The sequence below is a fragment of the Panthera tigris genome, chromosome B3 (assembly GCF_018350195.1).
Source record: "Panthera tigris isolate Pti1 chromosome B3, P.tigris_Pti1_mat1.1, whole genome shotgun sequence".
Classification (NCBI taxonomy): Eukaryota; Metazoa; Chordata; class Mammalia; order Carnivora; family Felidae; genus Panthera; species Panthera tigris.
Genome location: NC_056665.1, coordinates 36,260,070 through 36,277,696, shown reverse-complemented (window position 1 = coordinate 36,277,696; position 17,627 = coordinate 36,260,070). Strand labels below are relative to the sequence as shown.

General features: G+C 36.9%; 1 protein-coding gene and 1 pseudogene across 1 annotated transcript in view; one reads left to right on the top strand and one right to left on the bottom strand.

The window, feature by feature from the left end:
• GLCE (glucuronic acid epimerase) overlaps positions 1-17,627 on the top strand; it is a 112,473-nt gene that overhangs the window by 46,298 nt on the left and 48,548 nt on the right.
• Positions 1,431-2,052, bottom strand: LOC102952538 (annotated as a pseudogene).

Sequence of the window (17,627 nt, the reverse complement as noted above, 5' to 3'; positions counted from 1 at the left end):
AATTTTCCCTGATAATAAATGCGGGGACAAATGATTATGTTTTACTCTCTCATTTTTAGAATGTTCTCAATACATTGGAAGTAGAATTAATCCCATTTTTCCCTTCCCTGGAATTCTCTGGCTATAAATCAATATTCTTTTTTTTAATTAATTAATTAATTAGTTGTTTTTAGTTTTGTTTTTTTTAGAGAGAGAGAGACCAAGAGCAGGGGAAAGAAACAGAGGGGGAAAGAGAGGCAGAGAGAGAGAGAGAGAGAGAGAGAGAGAAAGAGAATCTCAAACAGGCTCCACATACAGCGAGGAGCCTGTTGAAGGGCTCCATCTCATGACCTGAACTGAAATCAAGAGTCAGTTGCTCAACTGACTGAGGCATCCAGGGGCCCCATAAATCAGTATTCTCTTTAAAAAATTAATGAATGTTCTTTTATGATGCCATTAAGTGCACGTCAGGATTTACTCTTCAGTTAGGTGACATTGTGATTGTTGGTAGATTAGACTTCTTTGCAGGTGATGCACTGACTAGAGGAATTGTCTTCTAGGCTATTGATCCCCCAGTGATTCTACATGTTAGGACTGAGCTGAGAAATGTGTCATTTGTTCTATGTTAAAATAGCCAGAATTAACAAGAGGATTTTTACAGATAGTAAAATCCAAACTAAACATCCTGGAAAAATCTTGATGACTTAAAGATGATTTGGTTAAGTATCAGAAATTAATTTTTAAAGTGAGCATGCAGTAAAATTTACTTTGTGAACAGATGATGAATTTTATCGTGTATAAGTTAGTGTAACTGTCATCACAGTCCGTATCCAGACAGTTCTATTAGTTCATAAACTCCCTCATGCTCTCCCTTTGTACTTGTACCCTCCCGACTCCACCCATAACCTCTAGCAACCACTTTGTCATTTTAGTTTTGTCTTTTCAAAAATGACACTAAATGGGATCATAGAGTATTTAGCTATTTGACACTGTTACACATGCATTTACTCAGCATAGTGCCTTAAGATTTCATGTGAACTAAGTTGTTTTGTATAACATTATTTCATTCACTTTTATTGCTGAGTAGTAGTTAATTGTATGGATGTACCACTATCCCTTAATTCATTGAAGGACTTTGAATTGTTCGAGTTTGTAGCTATTTTGAATAGAGATGTTATCAACATTTGTGTACAGGCTTTTATGAATGTGAGTGTTCATTTCTCTTGGGTAAATACATAGCGGTGGGATTGTTGGTAATTGTATAATTTAACTTCGTAAGAAATTGCCAGTTTCTAAATTGGTTGCACCACTTTGTATTCCCATCAGCCATGTGTGATAGTTCTAGTTCTGTTTGCTGGCACTTGGTACAGTCATTCTTTTTTGTTTGTTTAGTTTTTAATTCATAATCATAAACTTGACACTGCAGTCCACCTAAACTTGGAGGGGAGTAAGGAAAAATATGGAACCTATAGAACGGCAGCAAGAGCACAAAGATTACAGGGTATTTCAAACAGGTGGGGGTGAAGGGGTCCTCTCCTGAGCTACGGAAGGAATGTCTGGTAGTTAAGATAAAACACAAGTGAGATTTATTAGATTCGTCCACAGTCAGCAGTGGTGATCTTCTTGCTGGTCTTGCCATTCCTGGACTCCAAGCACTCTGTGGCTTCCACGATATTCATGCCCTCCTTCACCTTGCCAATCACCACGTGCTTGCCATCCAACCACCCGGTCTTGGCGGTGCAGATGAAAAACGGGGAACTGTTCGTTGGGTCCAGCCTTCACCATGGACAGGATGCCAGGATCTGTGTGCTTCAAGATGAAATTCTCATCATCACATTTCTCCCCATAGATGGACTTGTCGCCAGTGCCATTATGGCATGTGAAGTCATCACCCTGGCACGTAAATCCTGTGAAAGCAGAAACCTTTATTACCACATCCTTTCTCCCCAGTGCTCAGAGCACAGAAGTTTTCTCCTATCTTTAGAACTTTGCAAACAGCTCAAAGGAAACAGCTGGAGGGCTCACCATCCACAATGATAATTGAAGAATGAAGAACATGGTGGGGTTGACCATGACTGAGCGGATGACCAGCTCTGGGGCTGCGGTGTCTGCAAGTGGTCATTCTTTTTAATTACAGCCATTCTGATGGATTTGGAACGATATCTGATAATGGTTTTAAATTGCATTTTCCTAATAGTTAATGATGTCAAACATTTTGTCGTGTTTTTTTGCCATACACGTATTCTCTTTGGGTCTGTCCACGTCTTTTGTCCATTCTATAAAATAATAGAAACTTTGTTTTGGGATAATTTTAGATTTATAGAAAAGTTGCAAAGATAATACAGAGAATCCCCGTATACCTGTCACCCACCTTCCTGTAATGATAACGTCTTACAAAACCAAAACGAAGAAGCCAATTTTGGTACCTTATGTTACCTAAATTCCAGATTCTAAACTCAGATTTCCCAGTAGTCTCCTTTTTCTGTTCCAAGGATTCCACATTGCATTTGTTGTGCCTCCTTAGTCTCCTATGGTCTCTGGTAGTTTCTCAGTCTTTCCTTGCTTTTAATGACCTTCATAGTTTTGAGTACTAATACTAGTGAGGTATTTTGGAGAATGTCCCTCAATTTGGGTTTATCTGATGTTTCCTTATGATTACACCAAGGCCAATGGTTTTAGGGAAGAATATCAAAGGTATGATAGCAAAGTGCCCTCCCTTCTCATCACATCCTATCAGGGGGTATATGATAATATCACTTGGTTAAGGTAGTATTTGCTAGGTTTCTACACTGTAAAATTATTTTTTGTCTTTCCATCATCTGTTCTTTGGAAGTGAGTCACTAATTCTAGCCTGCACTCAAGGGGATGCTTTTTATCGATGAGGGTCTGTCTACATATATTATTAGGAATTCTTCCATAAGGAAGTTTGTCCCTTTCATTGAGTCATTCATTCAGTCATTTACGTCCTTATGTACACTTATTTTATACATTGGCTTACAGTCCAAGCTGTGTTATATATTTTGTTGCTAAAATTATTTCATCGTTGACCCCTGTGTCCCTTTGACATTTTTTGAGTACTTCCTTGACTTCTGGCCCTAGAAGATGCTCCAGACTCATTGTGTATTGTCTCCACCCTACTCCTAGAATCAGGCATTTCTCTGAGCTCTGGTGTAGAGCTGGTATTGGAGAATGGTGTTTAGAGACCAGTGTCGGGGTGCTTTTATTGGGGTGTCACTCTTTCTAGGCCTTTTCAGAGGACAGAGGTAGGAATTAAACATCTGGATGCTAATTGATGCGTCTGTACACACCTTTAATTGTTTCTGTATTTATCCGTTTGTATTATATATTAAGCAGCATATATGTTAAGTTCATACCAGCGTCTGTGACTCTCATTCAGTACCATAGGGTTCATTCTAGCTTTCTCCTTTGAGCTTATCTGCAACTTCTCTGAGAACGAGAAACCTGGCCTATTTACTTACTTGTTCCACCCCAGTATACATGTAAAAAGCAAATTCAGAATTAACCAGTACTCTCATGAGAAATAAACTTACCAACTAGACTACAGTGTTTATGTATAGGCCCTTTTGTATTTGGCCTTAAAGTTTCCACTTAAGATGTGGTTTTCCAAAGTTACTTAAATCAGCTCATTTTCCTCCTAAGCTCTTCAGTGGGGTTTTGCCATTCATTTGTAGTACCATCAGATTCATTTGTCACAGACTGCATTCTATCTTAAGATTTCCCTAATATCGTAGTGGATTTTTAAAAATTCGCATACATTAAAGTTCACTTTTTGCAATGTACAGTTCTGCGGGTTTGGGCAAAGGCACAGGGTCATTATCTGCTTATCCCAGTACCATACGGTCTCATCACTCTGAATAGTCTTCTGTTAAAAGGTTCTGGACCTACTTGCAACTTGTGTATGTGTGGGTGTGGAGGGCAGAGGAGTTCCCCACACCAACAAGCAGTTCCCAGACACCAGGCTGGGTGACTTACAATTCAACTAAATTCTGACACCATCTACCCGGAGGTAGCATCAGATTCCACAGGTTGAGGGCTCAGTCCCATCTGACTGACTGCCACCCCACACCTCAGTTCACACACACACACCAGTTGCAAGTCTAGGTTGACACCAGTGATTCTGAGCCTCCAGCTGTAGATCAGAGGTTCCAATGACCCCCTCCTTTGGGCTTGATTAATTTGCTAGAGCAGCTCACAGAACCCAAAGAAGCATTTTACTTACTAGATTATTGGTTTATTAAAAAAGAATATAGCTCTGGAACAGCCAGATGGAAGAGATGCCTAGAGTGAGATATGGGAAAAAGGTGCGAAGCCTCTATGCCCTTTAGGAGCATACCACTCTCTCCAAACGCTCTTGTACTTACCAACCTAGAAGTTCTCTGAAACCGTTCCTGGTTTTTCTTTTTTCTTCTTTTTTTTTTTTTTTTTTTTTTTTTTTTTTTTTTTTAATGGAGGCTTCATTACATAGGCATGATTGATTTAGTCATTGGCCATTAGCAGTCGATTCACCTCCAGTCCCTATCCCCTCCCTGGAGGTCAGGCCGGAGGTGGGGAGTGGAACTGAAATTTCCAACCCCCTAATCACGGGGTTGGTTCTTCCAGAAATCAGTCTCCATCCTTACTCAGTTATTTTATGGAAGTCACCTCATTAACACAAACCCAGTTGTGATGGAAAAAGGGGCCTGTTCGAATAACAAGGGACCAAATATAACAAAGGATGTTCCTGTTGCTCTTAATTGCTCAGGAAGTTTTGGAACAGTGAGCCAGGAACCATGAAGGCAAAATATATGTGAGAAATATACGTTGGTCATCTGAATGACCAAGTGTATGTATTTGTTATAAATCACAAAATTGCACTAAAGTTCTGACACCATCTGCCTGGAGATAGTAGCAGATTCCACAGGTGAAGGGCTCAGTCCTATAGGGCTCCCCCAGCCCACGACTCACTTCACATACCTGCTCTGTAAGTCAGCCATTCCCACATCCCCCCTTCCCTGACAACCACTAATCTCTTTTATTTTCACGCTGTTTTGCCCTTTCCGGTGTGTCATACACATGCAGTCATATGCTATGTAACTTTTTGGATCTGACTTCTTTCACTTAGCAAAGTGCATTTAAGTTTTCTCCATGTCACGTGAATCAAATGGTTCACTCCTTTTTATTCCTGCAGCGTATTCTGTTGTAGGCATTTACCACAGTTGTTTTATCCCTTCATCTCATTGAAACAACTTTCTAGGCCCGAGATAGAGCTGCTCCTGCTCTAGGTGCCACATCCGCAAACCTGTGTCCCTATGAAAGCTCCGCTTGACCAGAAACACGGTATCTCTAGTCATCCAGTCCCTGGTGTTTACCAGGCCACCTCTGGGCCTTCTCACCCCAAATGAGGTTGACTGTGTGGCTCTAGCCAGTCGGATATTTTCTGTTTCTCTCTTCCTTGTTCTTTATTCTTTATTCTATAAAAGCTGCCTGCCTTCTGCCCCATTTTCAGTTGTTGGAAGGTTGACTGTCTACCTCATAAAGTGTTAAATACAATTTGTTTGTATCACCTAAATTATTTCCTTTAATCATTTTCTTTTTAAACAGCCCATTGAAGGACATCTTGGTTCCTTCAGTTTTGGGTGATTTTGAGTAAAGCTTCCATTAAACAATTGTATACAGATTTTTGTGTGAATATGCTTTCAGTTGGCCTGAGTAGATATCTAGGAGTTTGATTGCTGGGTTGTGTAAGTGTAAATTTAACTTTATAAGAAACCACCAAACTGTTTTTCAAAGTGGTTTTGCCATTTTTCATTCCCACCAGCAGCGCATGTGAGTTCCTGTTGTTCTCCATTTTTGGCAGCATTTTGTGTTACCATGTTTTTTTATTTTAACCATTCTGATCAGTATGCTTTTTGTTCATATTTAAATTGGATTGTTTTCTTTCTTTCTTTCTTTCTTTCTTTCTTTCTTTCTTTCTTTCTTTCTTCCTTTCCTTCTTTCTTTCTTTCAAATTGGAGTGTTTTCTTACTGCTGAGTTTTGAGAGTTCTTTATTATTCTGGGTACAAATTCTTTGTTGCATATTTAATTTACAAACATTATCTCCCTGTGTATAGCTTGTCTTTATATTATGGTAAAAAAAAAATTTCCAGAGCAAAATTTTTTAATTTTGATAAAATCCAATGTATCCCTTCTTGTTTAATGGGCTGTATTTTGTTGTCATGTCTAACAACTCTTTACCTAGCCCTAGGTCACAAAAATTTTGTCCTATTTTGGGGAGGGGGGTAGGTAAAAAGTTTTATAGTATTATATTTTACATTTAGGTTTATGATCCATTTCAGTTAATTTTTATATAATATAAGAGGTTTAGGTAAAAATTCATTCATTCTTTTTTTTTTTTTTCTTGCATTTGGACACTCAGTTGTTCCAGCACAGTTTGTCAAAAAACTATCCTTTTCTTATTGTATTATCTTTGCACCTTTACCAAAAATCAGGTGGTTGTGTTTGTGTGGAGCTATTTGTGGGCACTGCTGATCCATTGGATTGTATAGTTCCTCCAACTTTTTTTCTTTTTTTTAAATTTGTTTTTTGATAGTTTCGGCTATTTTAGATTTTTTGCCTTTCCATATTAGTTTGAAAATCAGCTTCTCTACAACAACAAAAAATCCTGGGATTTTTATTGGAATTGAATTAAATATGTAGACCAGTTTGGGAGAGAATTGACATCTTTACTGTTTTGAGTCTTCCAGTCTGTGAACTCGGTATATCCTTCTACTTACTTGCATCATCTTTGACGTATTTCATCAGCTTGTTGTAGTTTTTTAGCATACAGATCCTGTACATGTTTTATCAGATTTATACCTAAGTATTTTGTTTCTATGGAACTATTTTAAATAACATTATTTTAAAACTTTGGGGGTTCTGAATTGTTCACTGTTTAGTATGTGTAAATATAATTGATGTTTACCTTCTATATCTTGACCTTGATAACCTCATTTATTAGTTCCAGGAGGGTTTTGTTTGTTTGTTTGTACTCCTTGGAATTTTCTAAGTAGACAATAATGTTTTTTGCAAATAGGGACAGTTTTATTTCTTACTTGCTAGTCTTATCAGTCTTATTAATCTGTTTTTCAAATATTTGGTAGATTTTATTAGCGAAGACATCTGGGCCTGGAGAATTTCTTCTCTTGCAAGTTTTTAACTACAAATTCAATTTATCTAATAGTTACAGCCTGTGCAGCTTATCCATATTAATATATGTGAATGGTAGTAGTTTATGGTTTCAGGGAGTTGTGTGCATAGAGACTTGCTCACAGTATTTCCTTGTTATTCTTTAAATGTTTGTACAGTCTATTGTGAAATTTCCCCATTTGTACTGGTACCGAGAATTTGTGTCTTCTCCCTTTTTGTCTTACCATTCTTGCTTGTCTTGATCTTTCACAGAGCTAATTTAGGCTTTATTGGTTTTTTAAATATTAATTTCAATTTCATTGATTCCTGCTCTTTATTGTCTCCTTCCTTCTACTTGTTAGTTTGCTCTTCTTTTTCCAGTCTCTTAAGCTGAAAGCTTAGATTGTTAATTTTAGATTTTCTTTTTTCTAATGTATTTTAATGCCAAAACTTATCCTCTAAGGATTGCTTTAGCTGCATTCCACAAATTTTGATATAGTGTCTTATTTTTGTTGATTTCAAAGTATTTTCTATTTTGCCTCTGATCCATGGATTTCTTACAAGTGTGTTTGCAATTTCTTCCTCTTGGGAGAATATCTTGTTATCTTTCTGTTACTGATAATTTAGTTTAATTTTATTGCAGATAACATCCTTCGTATGGTTTTAATTTTTTTTTTTTAAGTTTGTAGAGGTTTGTTTTGTGATCCAGTGCATTACTTTTCTGTTGCTGCTTTAACAAATTACCACAAACAGTGGCTTAAACAGGACAAATTTACTGTCTCACAGTTCTGAAGCCAGTTTCACTGGGCTAAATTCCAGGTGTCAGCAAGACTTTTGTTCCTTTCTGAAAGCTCTGTGGGATAATTTGTTTCCTTGTTCTTTCCACCTTCTAAAGGTGCTCCCTTTCCTTGGCTCGTGGCCCCTTTTGTGAGTGGCTCACTACTTATGACATTGTATTTAAAGAATGCTTCTTTCTACTATTCTTTTTTGATTTTCCCTTAATTGATGTGTTTGGATCTTTTACATTTAATGTAATTATTGATATGTTTGAATTTACATTTACCATTTTCTTTTTTTTTTTAATGTTTTTGTTTATTTTTGAGACAGAGACAGAGCATGAGCAGGGGAGGGGCAGAGAGAGAGAGGGAGACACAGAATCCAAAGCAGGCTCCAGGCTCTGAGCTGTCAGCACAGAGCCTGATGCGGGGCTTGAACTTGCGGACTGTGAGATCATGACCTGGGCTGAAGTTGGACGCTTAACCGACTGAGCCACCCAGGCGCCTCATACATTTACTATTTTCTTATTCTTTCTTTCCATTTGTTACCCCTGTTTTTATTTCTCAATTTTCCCTTTCCTGCCTTCATTTAGAGTGTTTGGTGTGTGCGTGCGTGTGTGTGTGTGTTGGTGTGTGTGTTTTGGTTAGGTATTCTATGATAATTTATTGATTGTTTTTAATTATATCTTTTTACGGTTTGTTTTTTAGTGATTGCTCTGGAAGTTACAACGTGCTTAACTTTTCAGTCTACTTAGCATCAAGATTTTGCTACTTTATGTGGCTCATAGAAACTGTACCATCATACAGTCAGTCCCTTTACTGTGCCCTCCACTTTTTGCTGTAGTTGTGTTATATATTGTATTGTATGACATACATTGAAAGCTCCACCACAGAAGGTTATACTTCATGCTTTCAACTATCAAACATATTTAAAGAACTCAAGAGGATAAGAATAGTCCATTATATTTAATTCGATATTTAACAGTTACATTGCTCTTCCTTACTGATGTTTCAGTTTCCTTATGGCGTTATTTACCATCTGTTGGAAGAATTTCCTTTAGCAATTCTTTTACAGCACTCCTGCTGTCAAAACATTCTCTAAGTTTTCCTTCATCTAAGAATGTCTTTATTTGACTTTCATCTCTGAAGGATATTTTTGCTGGTTATGGAATTCTGGGTGGACAGTTCTTTTCTTTCAGCACTTTAAAAATGTTCTACTTCCTTCTGGTCTGCATGATTTCTGAAAATAGATTCACAGTCATTTGAACACTTTCCCCCTCTAAGTAACGTTAAATTTTTCTGGCTGCTTTCAAGACTTTTTGTCTAAAGTTTTCTAAATGTGGCTTTTCATGGATTTCTTTATATTTATTCTCTTTGGGGAGTTGGCTGGGCTGCTTGAAACTCTAAGTTTTTGTCTTTCAACAAATTCAACAAATACTGAAATCCTCTCATATTAGGATTTTTTAAAAGTTTATTTATTTTTGAGAGAGAGCATGTGTGTAGGTGGAGGGTGGGGGGGGGGTGGGCAGAGAGAGGGAGAAAGATAATCCCAAGCAGGCTTCGCACTGTCAGCACAGAGCCCAACACAGGGCTTGATCTCATGAACTGTGGTACCATGACCTGAGCCGAAATCAAGAGTCAGACCATTAACCGACTAAGCCACTCAGGTGCCCTTTGTTGGGATTCTGGTGTCATTAATGTGGGATCTGAGGCACTCTTCCTGTTTTGTTTTGTTTTTAATCTTTTTCTCTGTTCACAGAGGATAAATTCTGTTCCTCTGTATTCATTGACTTCATCTTTTGTTATCTCTTTTCTACTGTTGAGTTCATCTAGTGAGCTTTTAATTTTGGTTATTGATACTTTTTCACTGCTGAGATTTGAGTTTGGTTCTCTTTTTATATCTTCTGTTTCTTTTTTGGGACTTTCTATCTATCCATTTGTTTCAAGAATGTTTGCTTTTACTTGGTGAAGCATTCTATGATGGATTGCTCTAATATCTTTAATATCTTCCTCAATTCTAGCAACTGTATTTCCTTGGTGTAGGCATCTTTTCCCATGCAAGTTGAGATTTTCCTGGTTGTTCATTTGCCAAGTAATTTTGGATTATATTCTGGAGAGTTTGACTAGTATGTTATGAGACTTTGGGTCTTGTTCAGTTCCTATGCAGAATGTTGATGTATTTGTTTTAGTAGGCAAATAGCCCAGTTTGGTTAAGGATGCAAGTTCCTGTGAGTTGTGACTACAACATTAGTTGGATTTTCGGAGCCTTTGCCATGCTCTATGGATCTGTCCCACATGTGCATGACACATGGGCCATTCTGGAACTTGGGTAGTGGTCTATATCATAGTTAAGTCTCAAAGTCTGTGCTTGTCTGGGTCAGATACACACATGTGCTGCTTGAGATGAGCCTGGGAGTCCATAAACAACTTTGAAGCATTGCTTTCCGAAGCTGCTCTTCTTTGGGATCTCCCAGTAATTTCTGATTCCTCAGGGCTCCCCTTTTCTCTGACCAGAAAGGTGGAGCTTTATTTTTTCTTCTCTAATGTGCAGTCCCTACAACTGTGCCCATATCCAGCGCCAAGTGGCAGAATAACAGAGAGAAAGCAACAGGGATTCTCCACATCCTCTTTGGACCACAGCTCCTCTAATCAGAGGGAGGTTTTCCCTTCCTCAGAGTTTTAGGGTCCTAATGGGCCTCCATTGCCAAAGCTGCTGCAGGAGGCTGAGCTTGAGGGAATGGGGGAGGGATTTCCACACTTTCCTTTTAGTTGGAAGATCCCTTTCCTGCTCCTAGAGCCAGCACTAATGCCCACTTCTAGTTTTGGGGTGGTATTAGGTTCAGGCTAGAGGATACCTGAACTGGAGGTTTACATACTGGAAAATGATGTTTCAGTGGTGCTTCAAGTTCTGGTCTTCTGACCCAATCTTTGTGCTCCTGTTTACTTTTCAGAGTTCTAAAGTAGCTGTTCCAAGGGGCGCCTAGGTGGTTTAGTTGGTTAAGTGTCCAACTTTGGCTCGGGTCATGATCTCACGGTTGTGGGTTTGAGCCCCGCGTCGGACTCTGTGCCGACAGCTCTGAGCCTGGAGCCTGCTCCAGATTCTGTGTCTCCTTTTCTCCCTACCCCTCCCCTGCTCACACTCTGTCTGTCTCTCTCTCTCTCAAAAATAAAAAAAATAATAATTATAATAAAACAAAGTAGCTATTCATGTATTCTATCCAGGTCTTGTAGCTACCTTTACTCAGACAGGTTGGAGTATGATTAACCCATTTTATCTGGAACTAGAACCTGACTTAAAAGCTTTAAATTTTATTTATCTAGGAATCTGACCAAAAAACTGAAGTTTTGATTAAATATATTTTGAGTTTGAAACCAGACATATAATAATAGAGTTTAAATTCTTTCATTTGATTAATGTAAGATTGCTTGGTTAAAATTAATCATATCCCCACTATACATTTTGAAACTTATATTTTAATGTGTGCTCTCTATTAGCACATTTTTTCAGTTTATCTGAGATTCTGACCTCAACGTGTTTTAATGATTTCTTTATCATATAAATAACTGATGTTTCACTTCTAGACTTAAGAGGACATAATAACTTTCGGAAACAAGGGAACATGTGATGATTTGTTTACTGAGGGTATTATATATTGATAATCAGATCTGTTTGCCTGGTTGCAGGAATCAGCAAACTATGGCCCACAGGCCACTCACCTATTTTAAATAAAATTTTATTGGAACATAGTCACATTCATTCATTATGTATTGTCTCTGGCTGTCTTAGCACTACAGTGGCAGAGTTCTCTAGTTCCAACAGTGTCTGTAGAGCCTGCAAGCCTAAAATCTAGCCCTTTAAGAAAAGTTTGTTGACCTTTGGCTTAGAAAACTGAATCGAGAGTATCTTAACCGTGCTGTGTAATTATATGTGAAGTGACAGACAACTGTATGAAAACTAATTAGAGATTATTTTTTAGAAAGAGGTGTTAATTTTCTGAAGTAATTGATTTTAAAAATAAGACAATGCTGTGAGCAGTTAAATGCCAAGTTCTTATTTCCAGTAGAAGTCTTAATTTTGCTTACATTTAAAAAAAATTAAAGTTTATGTGATAAAGGTCAAGCTACTTCCTGCTCTAAAGAAAAAAAATGAAAGGCACACAAATGTTTTTAATTCTGTTTTCTTTCCTAGTAAATTTAAACAGAACATTTTGGAAGTAATCGTTATGTGTTTTAATATCTGTCCTAGTAACAGAAGTATTTTAGAGTACATAAATTTTTTAATGAAATAAAACTGATTCTAATATAAAACTGTGTTTTAGTGGTTAAAGTTGGAATTAGTTTCTCTGAAATTTGTATTGAATCGCTTATACTTGTTTGTGATTCCTGAAATTATGAGTATTTTAAAAATGGAAGATAGAAGGAAAAATTAAAATATGAGCCTACATAGTTAATAAAATGTTTTCTAGGCTGCTCAGGAATCTCTTGGCGAAAGAAAGACACATATTTTTTTTTAATGTTTATTTTATTATTTTTGAGAGAAAATGTGTGAGCAGGGGAGAGAGGTGTGGGGACAGAGGATCCAAAGCAGGCTCTGTGCTGACAGCAGAGAGCCTGATGTGGGGCTCGAACTCATGAACCGTGAGATCATGACCTGAGCCTAAGTCGGACACTTAACCAACTGAGCCACCCAGGTACCACAGAAAAACATATTTCTTAATACGTGGACAGGTAAATTTGAATTTCCAAGCAATATCAAACAAATGGATTTTCCTTTTTTGGAAACCAAAATCTGAAAAATAAATTCTTTTTTGCTATTTTCTAGGTAATGTTAACAAAATAAGTTTCTAAAATCTTTATATCATAAGAACTATTTGATTTGAAAAATAGTCTCTTTTATAACATGCATAAAGCTGAGATACATTTGACTTTCTAATAGACTTGTGTGAGGTATCTTTGCTTATGTTCTTATAAAATGAATTTAAAACTTTTAAAATTAACTTTTAAAGGAAGAATCTGGAATTTTATCTGAAAGAGTGTATTTTGCATTATTTTATATCATTTTATACTTCAATCAGTATAGACTTAGAGTACTTACCCATTTGAATTATGAAGGATGGATAACATTAAGCTACAGAAGAATTGATGGGACTCTTGGTAGCTTGAATATGTGAATGAGGCCATCTTAGTATTATGCGTGTTTAGCTGTGGTCTAAACTGAATTGGTTTGGGGAAGTACCTATCTGATTCATAGATTGAGACTTATGAATAAGAATTCCCTTTTAAATGATGGATGATATAAGAAGGTACTGCTAAAGCTTTTTGCCTCTATCAAAATCATATCTTAAGATGTCTTTTTTTTTTAACTTCTCTGATTTATGTTTTATCATAGTCCTTCCATACAGACTTAGATTAGTTAGATTTTTCTAGGTCAACATAAAATATTTCATTTTAAAAATCAAATACTGAGCCACTGTTAATTTGACAGTATCACTGCAATTAGATGCATGGGTTGAAGACACAGAATTTCTTCTTTAAATGGAATATGCTGCTTGTTTTTTAGAGTATGTGTCTGGAGAAGAAAGGTTGGGTGGACAAGTTAGGAATTTTTTTCTGAATGTCAATATCAGTCCATTTGGGCTGCTGTAACAAAATAACATAAACTGGGTAGCTAATAAACTATAGAAATTTATTTCTTACGGTTCTGGAGGCCGGGAAATTCAAGACCTATGCCAGCAGATTTAGTTTCTAGTAAGGACTTGCTTTCTGATCAGTAGACATCTGTCTTTTCCCTCTGTTCTCCTCATGTAGTGGAAGGGGCGTGGGAGCTTTCTGGGACCACTTTTATAAAGGCACTAATCTCACTCATGAGGGCTCTGCCCACATGACCTAATCACCTCCCAAAGGTCCCTCCACCAAGTACCATCACATTGAGGGTTAGGGTTTCAATGTGAATTTCCAGGGGACAGAAACATTCAAATTTTTAGTTTTGTAGACCCTGATAATGTCATTGTATAGCCTTTAGGGCAGTAAAGACAGTAATTTGGAAATAAACCTTTAAGGTTTATCCTTATAGGAGATCATGCAAAAAATGTTACTTTATTTGATCATTATGGGATTTTCTTCAACTTGTTATTTTATAATAATTTTAGGTGTAGAAATAAGTCTAAAGATAGTATATAGTTTTTGTATATTTTTCACGGGATGTGGTCTCACCAGTCGTGAGCTGAAATCGAGTCCAACGCTTAACTGAGCCACCAGGTGCCCCTGATTTGTTTTTAAGTAGGTGTGGAGCCCATTGTGGGGCTTGAACTCACAACTGTGAGATCAAGACCTGAGCTGAGATCAAGTGGTGAATGCTTAACTGAGGCACACAGTTGCCCCTCCTTTGATGGTTTGATGGTGATTTTCTATTCCACTTCTTTCTCTTACATTTATTAATTTTATTTCTTCTGTAAGAAAGAGTTGTCCTTCCCCACATTAACTTATTTTATTTGATCATTTGTTTATATCTATACACATTCTTGGATTTTTATTTTATTCTCTGGATTAGAAACAGTACTAGTGTTGATTTCTTTTGTTGCTCAAATTGTTTCAGTTTTGGCCCCTGGGAGCCCTTTGAAGTTTGCATCTTTGTCCTTTCAAAGCATCTTTTTTTTTCCCCCCAGCAATTTCTTACTCTATGGCTCTACACAATGCTCTAGGCTCATTTTATATTTTTCCTGCCCCAGGCCTGAAATCACTCACACCTCCAAGGAGCCCAGGTCCATCTGTTTGGAGAATAGTCTTTACAAACCAACATCTGGGTGCTCGGTGTGCTCATTGCTACTGAGGCATTCACTGCTTCTAGGCCTTTCAGACCTAGAAAATGTGTGCATGTATACTAACCCACACATACACACACACACACACACACACACACACACACACACACACACACCTATGTTTATTTCTGTATGTACTATCTGTATATATATATATATAACATTATTTGATACTGATACTTCCAACTCCAACCTAGCACCATAAGGATTATTCTCGCATTTCCTTTTGCTTATTTGTAACTTATTTTGCCCACAGTGAGAAACCTCTCATTATCGGCAGTTTAATTATGTATTTGCTATCCATGTATGTAGTAGTTTCAGAATTGCTCAGTCATATACTTCTGAGAGAAACACATTTACTAAATAGAATACAGTGTTTGTGTACAGTTCTTTTTATCTTTATTCAAAGCTCGCTAAGTCAGGTCTTTTCTCCCATATCCCCTTCAGTCTGCTATGTCATTCATTTGTAATACAGTTAGATCCAGTTTTTCACAGTTTGTTTCCATCGTCAGTTTCCCCGACACTCTGGTTTTTTTTTAATTTATATTCAATAAAATTCACTCCTTGTGTTGTACAGTTCTATGGAAATGCATAGAGTCATGTATCTACCAGTAAGAGTTCCATCATCCACAAAATGTCTTCTGTTGCCCTTTCATAGTCAACCCTTTGACTATAGCAAGCACTTACGTGTTTTCCATGCCTTTAGTTAGTTAGCTTTTTCCAGAATTTCATATAAATGGGATCAAAGAATATTTAGCCTCTTAGGACTGGCTTCTTTCACTTAACAAAATGCATTTAATATTCATCTATCTGTTACACAAATCACTAGTTTGTTCCTTTTTATTGCTTAGTAGCATTCCATTGTATTACCAGAGTTGTTTATCCATTTACCTGTTGAAGGACATCTGTGTTGTTTCCACTTTTGGGTGATTGCAAATAAAGCTACATTTACATGAAGGTGGTTTTTGTTTTTATTTTTGTTTTTGTTTTCACTTGGGTAAATACCTAGGAGTGGGATCACAGACTTTATTGTAAGTACATATTCAACTTTCTAAGCAACTGCCAGACTTTTTTCCAAGTGGCTATACAATTTTGCGTTCCCGCTACCAGAGTATGAGAGTTTCTCCTGCTCTGTATGTATCCTTATCAGCACATTGGTATTGTCAGTCCATTTTTGTCTTGTATCTGTTCTAATATCTGTGTGGTGGTTTTAATTTGCGTTTCCCAAATGTCCAGTAATGTTAATATGCCATCCATGTTTGTAAATGGGTAGCTGGTCCCTTTTATTTCTCTTGATTTTCTTTTATGATCAACCCGGTGGATAGTCTTTTCCAATATAGTTTTGATTTAACTGGTTGCTATTATCTTTGACAATTTGGCTATATTTTATAATAAGTGCACATTTCCATTATGAGTTTTGGCTTTCTGTACTTAACTACAGTGGAACAAATGTGTTTATGTAGCTGAGTATTTGAATGATAATTTCATTGTTGTCTAAAGCTAGATTGTTTTATAAGAATCTACTCATAGATTACATCTGTAACTACATAGACATGCAAGGTAAGGTAAAACATAATAAATTCTCTGCTAGTGCTAAAGGTTGGCTTTGGATTGACAAATGTCACTGTAGAAAAAGAAATCTTAGGGTCTTTGGTGAGATCTTTTCCCCTTTGACTATCAAATGAACAAACAAACCTGATACTTTCTTGGGATGTCTGTCAAGATATGCAGCCTTTGTTATATTCTTATAAACTCATCAGTTAATATTAGGTGAAAGAGATTAGAAGTGAATGTTTTTAAATTTGCCCCAATTTACATAAACATTTAAATTGACAGCTTAAAAATAACATGTTGCTTCCTTGAGCTGAATTAATAAAAATGTGTGGAATACTCGTCACCTACGTTCTTGCATTTCAAAGACTACTGCTGAAAAAAGCTGTAACTCAGTAACTAAATTCTTAGTTTAAATTTAGCTTCTATCAGAATGAAGTAAAAACATAAAGTTTTATTGAGTGATTTTTACCCTATTGAAGCTTTGTATTTACTGTTTCTGTTTTGCAAAGGCCTGTATTTGATCTATTAGACTATATGCAGGGATGCCAGATTATTTAAATAGATTTTTCTGTTTGTTTGCTGTATAAAGTCCTTTTAAGAACTTAGTATACTTCATAAAATGTATGCTTAAGTTGGGAAAACAATTATGTAAGCCTTAAAGGATAATATTGCTGTCAATCACTTGGTTAATTATGATGATTCTGTTGATATGGATTTTTAGTTAACAAAATGAATTATCCCCAGTTTCAGCAGAAAAAGCCAACTTAAGCAGTATTTTATTTACATATTCAGATTATGAAAATAATGTTATTATTAGAACTTATTACAAATGGAAAGATGCCTTTCTTGTCTGCTTTAGAATGAGCCTTTTCTTTTTTTTTTTTTTTAGGTTTATTTTGAGAGAGAAATAGAGCATGAGCAGGGGAGAGGCAGAGAGAGAGAGAGGGAGAAAGATTATCCCAAGCTGACAGCATGGAGCCCAGTGTGGGGCTTGATGCCACCAACTGCGAGATCATGACCTGGGCCAAAATAAAGAGTTGGATGCTCAACTGACTGAACCACCCAGGCACCACTAGAATGAGCCTGTCTCTTTAAATATCCTGTTTGATAGTGTGATTACATTACTGATGATTCTAGTAGCTGAACCTGGGTTGTTGTTGTTAATATGATCATGGCAGTTTGAATTTAAACCAGCAAATTTTTTAAAATTAATTTATTTTGAGAGAGCAGAGGAAGAGCAAACAGAGAGGGAGAGAGAGAATCCCAAACAGGCTCCATGCCTAGCATGGAGCCTGATGCTCAACCCACTGAGCCACCCAGGTGCCCCTAAAC